This window comes from Amphimedon queenslandica, unplaced genomic scaffold, assembly GCF_000090795.2.
Source record: "Amphimedon queenslandica unplaced genomic scaffold, v1.1 AMPQUscaffold_13067, whole genome shotgun sequence".
Classification (NCBI taxonomy): Eukaryota; Metazoa; Porifera; class Demospongiae; order Haplosclerida; family Niphatidae; genus Amphimedon; species Amphimedon queenslandica.
The window spans coordinates 50,283-57,158 of NW_003546697.1; the positions used below are offsets into that span (position 1 = coordinate 50,283).

The 6,876-nt window shown below is 34.8% G+C and overlaps 1 long non-coding RNA gene across 1 annotated transcript; it reads right to left on the bottom strand.

The window, feature by feature from the left end:
- Positions 1–5,597: 5,597 nt before the first annotated feature.
- On the bottom strand, positions 5,598–6,828 carry LOC109585412 (uncharacterized). The gene is made up of 2 exons (XR_002186474.1): positions 6,256–6,828; positions 5,598–6,164 (listed from the first exon to the last, which is right to left on the bottom strand). It is a non-coding gene; the product is annotated as an uncharacterized LOC109585412 (long non-coding RNA).
- Positions 6,829–6,876: the final 48 nt, after the last annotated feature.

Sequence of the window (6,876 nt, forward strand, 5' to 3'; positions counted from 1 at the left end):
TCTTGTTTTTTTAAATTTTTTTTTTATAGTAACACTGATACTATTTATAGTACAATGCTATTGATTGACACTATGCTATTGTAGTATATGATATATCATTGTCTATTGTAGTAATTGATACTATTTATAGTAACGATGCTAGTGTACACGTTTGGTAGTGATGTAGTAATTCAAAAATTGCCCATTGCACAAAAACTTTTTGTCGAAATCAACTCAAACTTTTTTATTAGCAACAGACAGACAGACGTAAATAGTAATAATGATGTATATTGCTTTGCTTGGCTCGTCCCCTTAATGTTTTACATTCATCTTACAAGTAATAATGTATCATTAATAATAATAATAGTTATAAACGGAACAAAGTAAGCCATCTTAACAAAATAAGTGATAATAGAAAATAGTAATTTCAATAAACAAAAGAACTAGGCAATTAACTGGTGTAATGGACAATATTTATCTCTAATGTAACTAGCAATAGATTTCTCTTCTATGGTATCCAGTGCTGTAGCTAAAGATGACCAACTGGGACCTCCTTTCTCTCTCACTTTATCTTCTCCTCTTAACCAGGCAGACATACACTCACGGAAACACTCCACTGTCTTTCCTCTATAGTCAGTATCTATAGCCTTTAGTCTTGGATCATATAATCCTAAATAAAGTCCAAATTGAAACCATTTAGTACAATTCAATTGATTGAGTATTGTTAGCTCTTCAATGACGATATCAAGATCTTTAATATCTATAAATATAATAATTAATAATGTGTATATACACTGTACAGTCTACACTCCCACTACTTGACAATTTGTAATAGTACATATTCCGGACATACCTAGCTTTATTGGGGTCAATGGTGTCTTGATTTCTTCAGTTATTTCAATCACTTCCTATACAATAATAATAATAATAATAATAATAACTGATATTTGTCACTGTGCTTGTTTGTCAAGGTGATATACATCAGTAGTGCATTGCTGAAAGGTGAGTTTAACAGATGTGCAATTTATATTATTAGTAGTAAAAGCCACACAATGACAACCCACAATTATGACAAAGACTGAGTAATTGATAAGAAGCAAAATTACTTTTATAATAGGACCTTTTGATTATTAGTGCTTGTATTAATGTATCAAACAGTTTGTGTGTGTTAATACTTACTTTAATAACATGTCCTCCTAATAGTGACAGGTTACTAATTTCTGATAATGATTCATCAGGTAGGATCTCCTTTAATTCTGTTTGTCCTTTATTATTGACAAAAAATGGTCTTCCTTCCTTTATTGTTGCTATCACATCTTTTACACTATACACTGTCCTTTCTCTTGGTGTATTCACAGGATAGGCTAGTTCTTTAGGATCAATAACTAACTCTTTTACCTCTAGACTTGGACAAGATTCTTTATAAACACTCATTACCTCTCCTATCACATCTCTTCTTAGAGACACCATATTGTCACTGTAACCTTTCTCACAGGACATCATTACTAGTACACACTGGCTCTCATCCACAATCTCTACCAGTGATCCTACACCATGACCATTAAACCAGTGCAGACCATTCTTCCAAAATGTACAGTAACGATTTAACTTGTCATCTTCTTGAGGTAAAGCCATTTTGTAAGCAAGATGTAATGAGAGGACGTGGAAGTATCGAGGAGGAAAGAAATGATGTTTACTAGTACACTGTAGACACCAACCAAACTGGTACACTTGACTAGTCATCTCATCAGGTCTATCAGTAGACAAAAGACATGGAAAGAACAACAACCTTTCTCCTCTTCTTTCTATCCCTCCCTCCTCTTCCGCTGCTAACTGATGGAGGTTTGTCATTCTTAGGAAAGATGGATCATTCATTTGTTGACAGAGTTCCATGTTCTTTAGGAAACAGATCAACATGTCAGAATCATATTTAGGGAAGTGTCTAGTCAGACCAGACACACTAACAATACCAGTATTGCTAGCAATGTCAACGTGCTCTTTGAATGTCTCTGGAGCAAAGAGAATCCCATCCACCTCAGTTAGTAGTATACCCTTATTCACAACAACCCATACCTTTTCTTCACTTTTAAGAACACTGATCAAACCAGTTGAGTGCAACGAATTAAGAACATCCAAGATGTCTTCTCTCTTATCTGGTATAAAGTAATCATCATTGTCTTTACCAGCAGACATTACATCAGAGAGGGTGAGTATATTCTCTTTCCTTTCCTCCAGTAGACCATACATCATGTGACAATAAAGACTCAAATTCCTTCCACTTGTACTACGAATGGACTCACAGGCACTAGACAACTTATTAAAGAAGGCATGCACACCATTCCCACCAAGCTTACGACAATCTAGAAAGACACTATCACACCTTTCCCTTACAATAATCTCCTGTATTTCTTCCTTTCTCCTTCTCCTTTCAAAAGGATTAAATATCTCATCCACATGACTGACTATTACAATAACATGGCATTGATTAAGAGCTTTCTTTGCTTCATTTGTGACAACTGTTAGCCACTGATGAAGCTGTTTGACTGTTTTCTTTTCCAATATATTGACTACTATCAGGAACACACCACCAGAACCTTGTAACAGATTCTGAATGACAGCACTGTGACTGGAGTAGTATTCAGAATGACCAGCAAAATCATGAAGAATGATGTTACCCAGTGTCCTGTGTTTCAGTTTATAAGGAATGATGCCAGCAGTACAGGGCACTACCCCTCCAACATTTCTAAAGGAACCAAGAACAATAGAACCAGTAGCTGTGTCATTGATGACATGACTAAGAGTACTTTTACCAGCTCCAGGATTACCCACAAGGAGGACGTTAACATAAGAATCAACTGGATGAGATGATTTTATATCACCAAACTTCTTAAAGACAGAAAGAGTATCAATGTGAAGATTCTCCTGAGCTAGTTTAAATGGTGTTTTTCCCTGATTGTCTTTAGCCAATGGATCACATTTACCAGTTGATAGTAAATATTCAACAGCTACCGAAGAACCATAATCCCAACTTGCAGCGGCAACATGAAGAGGTGTCCGCCCCCTAATGTCAACAGCCATTGGATCATAGTGGCCCTCATCAATAAGATACTTTACAATATCAATGTGTCCAGCAGCATGGTGAATAATAGTCTCACCCCTATAGTCAGTAGCCATTGGATCACAGTGACACTCATTTATGAGATACTTTACAATATCAATGTGTCCAGCAGCATGGTGAAGAACAGTCTCACCCCTATAGTCAGTAGCCATTGGATCACAGTGACACTCATTTATGAGATACTTTACAATATCAATGTGTCCAGCAGCATAGTGAAGAACAGTCTCACCACTATTGTCAGTAGCCATTGGATCACAGTGACACTCATTAATGAGATACTTTACAATATCAATTTGTCCAGCAGCATGATGAAGAACAGTCTGATCTCTTTTGGTAGTAGCCATTGGATCACAGTGACACTCATTAATGAGATACTTTACACTATCAATGCGTCCAGCAGCATGATGAAGAACAGTCTCACCCCAATTGTTGGTAGCATTTGGGTCACAGTGATGATGATTGATTAAGTACTTCAGTGATCCATTACTAGATACTCTGTGAAGAACAGTATCTCGATACTTATCAGGAACCTTTGGATCACAGTGACACTCATCAATAAGATATCTCATCACATCAACATGATTACCTTCTGCAGCATTATAAAGACAAGTCCAACCTGTCTCATCTCTTTTGTGTGGGTCACAGTGATATTTGGTGATGAGATCTTTTGTGACATCTAACCAGCCATGCCTTGAAGACAAATGAAGTAGACTAGCATTATCCCATCCTCTTTTAATTTTATTCAGTCCTACCACTGATGGTAGTAAGCAAACAGCTTGCTCATGATTTCTTTTCTCAAACGCAGCCCTACACTTGTCTTCTAACGACATCTTGTGATTAGTTAATTAGATTCATTGATACCCGCCCACACATCAGGAATTCAATACACTAAACACACATACCATAACTGAGAGAGAGGGAGGGATTGCTTTTGTCAAGAATTGGCTGTAAACTAATTTCTCAATTTATATATCAATGACCTTTTGATTGTTTTTGAACTGAATCTGAGCACACATGTAATAACAGTATTTACTATACAGCTGAAATATGGCAAGGAATTAATATTGGCAGATCAGCAGTTGTAGTTAGCATTCACTAATATAAAATCCACTCTATTTTGCTTTATTCTTCACATGCTCAATGACTCATGGCTGCTAATTCCTAATCACCATTATATAAATCCACCTATAGGGCCTGTACTTAACTGCTCTCATATTCATATCACAATAATAATAACAAAATCTCCTCAAAATCTCATACTCGACTCCACCTTACTATTGCTTTATATGAGGACTACATGTGTACTACTGTATAGTTTGAAAATCTTGGAGTGTCAAAAAATTTGGTAATTGGACTCTAAAAGAGGTTTAGGTTTAAAATTAATTTTTAGCGAAATTTTAACCATGTGCATGCTGCTGCAGAGACCTATCAAATTGGAGATTAAAATTTTGATGAATTGACTTAAATTCACCAAAATTTTAGTCTATCAAATTTTATAGTTATACAGTAATAATAATAATAATTTTTATTTTTATTCTGCCTCAACTCTCAGTCTCTTTTTTAATTGAAACTAAGTTATAATAATGATAATAATATAACTAGGCGAATGTAAAACATTGAGGGGCGAGCAAAACGATTAACATTTCGATTAGCAATATACAATGTTAATATAGACAATGATGTAGTGGCTATTAAATGTTGAATGTCGATGTCAATACACTAATGCAGAATTTGCAAGCATGGAAGGAATTTCATAGTTTCTAGCTTTGAGTGAAGAATCTCTGCAGTTATATAGATCTAGGATGGAAGATGGTTGGTCTCAGAAGCCAGAAGGAGACTCCATTTGTTGTCTTTGGGTGTGACAAGACCATCTCTAGCATTTCTCCGTATTGGACCTCCTCGCTCTTTTCTCCTCCTCACGCTCATTACGAAGAAGTCGACGAGCTTCACGAGTATCTTCTTGTGAATTACTCATGCTTTAAGCTTCAGCTTCCCTTGTTTTTTTTAATACTCTTGAACTCCTCTCGTCCAGTGATTACTGAAGTTGCTCTTTGTTTTTGCACGTGGTACCGTAATTATCAAAATTATCATTTTAAAATGTGTGATTATTATTTTTTATAGACGCATAAATAGGGGTGATGTACGTGTACAAACAAACAAACAAACAGACATACTCGACTCGACTATGTGGGGCTCGCTTTTGCTCACCCCAATAACAGTAAAACAGAGTACTCTCATTCAAGACCTACATGTACATGTAGTCATACTAATGTATCTCTTTTATTCTCCTGATCTACTATGTAGCAGGAAAAATTGATGAAATTAATATTAAAATAATTAATATAAAATCTGCCATTTTCCTTTATTCTTCACATGCTCAATGGCATCACATGGCTGCAAATTTGCCAATATAAAATCCACCAATACATTGCAATCATAGAATCACTAATATTAAGATCCACCAAATGGTATATCCACTAGTGTAGAGTGTCATAATTCATAGTTCATAGTAACTCTATACCAATAACAACATTAATGATAAACATAGTTTGAAACTAACAATAACTATTCAAATAACAATGTTACTAATAATAAACATAGTTTGATACTATCAGTGATAATTCTAATTATAGAGATAGGGAAATTAGTACATGATGACAGCTCAGCTTTTACAACTCAACTAATTAACAAATGAATCAGCAAGTATCAGCAAAAATAATAATAAACAGAACAAAATGAAATACTATACACAATCATCCACTAACTAATTATTGACAATATTTATTTCTAATGTAACTAGCAAAAGATTTCTCTTCTATTGTATCCAGTGCTGTAGCTAATGATGACCAACTGGGACCTCCTTTCTCTCTCACTTTATCTTCTCCTCTTAACCAGGCAGACATACACTCACGGAAACACTCCACTGGATCTCCTCTATTCTTCTTGTCTATATCCACTAGTCTAGGATCATATAATCCTAACTGTAGACCTAGTCTGTGCCATACAGAACAGGGCAACTGTTGATCTGATGTTAATTCTTTTATGGCAATATCAAGATCTTTAATATCTATAAAAATAATAATTAATAATGTGTATATACACTGTACAGTCTACACTCCCACTACTTGACAATTGTGATAGTACATATTATTACATACCTAGCTTTATTGGAGTCAATGATGTCTTGAATTCTTCAGTTATTTCAATCACTTCCTATACAATATAATAATAATAACTGATATTTTTCATTGTGCTTGATTATCAAGGTGATGTACATCAGTAGTGTATTGTGAAAGGTGAGTTTAACAGATGTACAGGTACAGTGGAACCTGTGCTAAAGGTCACCTGAGTAGTGAGGCCACCTCTCTATTACAGCCATAAGCCAAAATCCCAATCAAGACCTGTACTAAATGGCTGTATTACAGAGGCTGACCTGTAATGCAGCCACCTGCATAATCAGGCCATTTAAAACTGGCCCAAGGGTGACCAATTATTGCGATTAAGCAGGTTTATATATATTATATTATATTATATTATTGTATATTGTATATTATGTATATTATACTATATATTATTAGTAGTAAAAGCCACACAATGACAACCCATAATTATGACAAAGACAATAGTTTTGATAAGAAAATAAATACCTTTTAAAGATATGACCTTTTGATTATTAGTGCTTGTATTAATGTATCAAACAGTTTGTGTGTTAATTCTTACCTTAATATCACGTCCGCCTAATAGTGACAGGTTACTAATATCTGATAATGACTCATCAG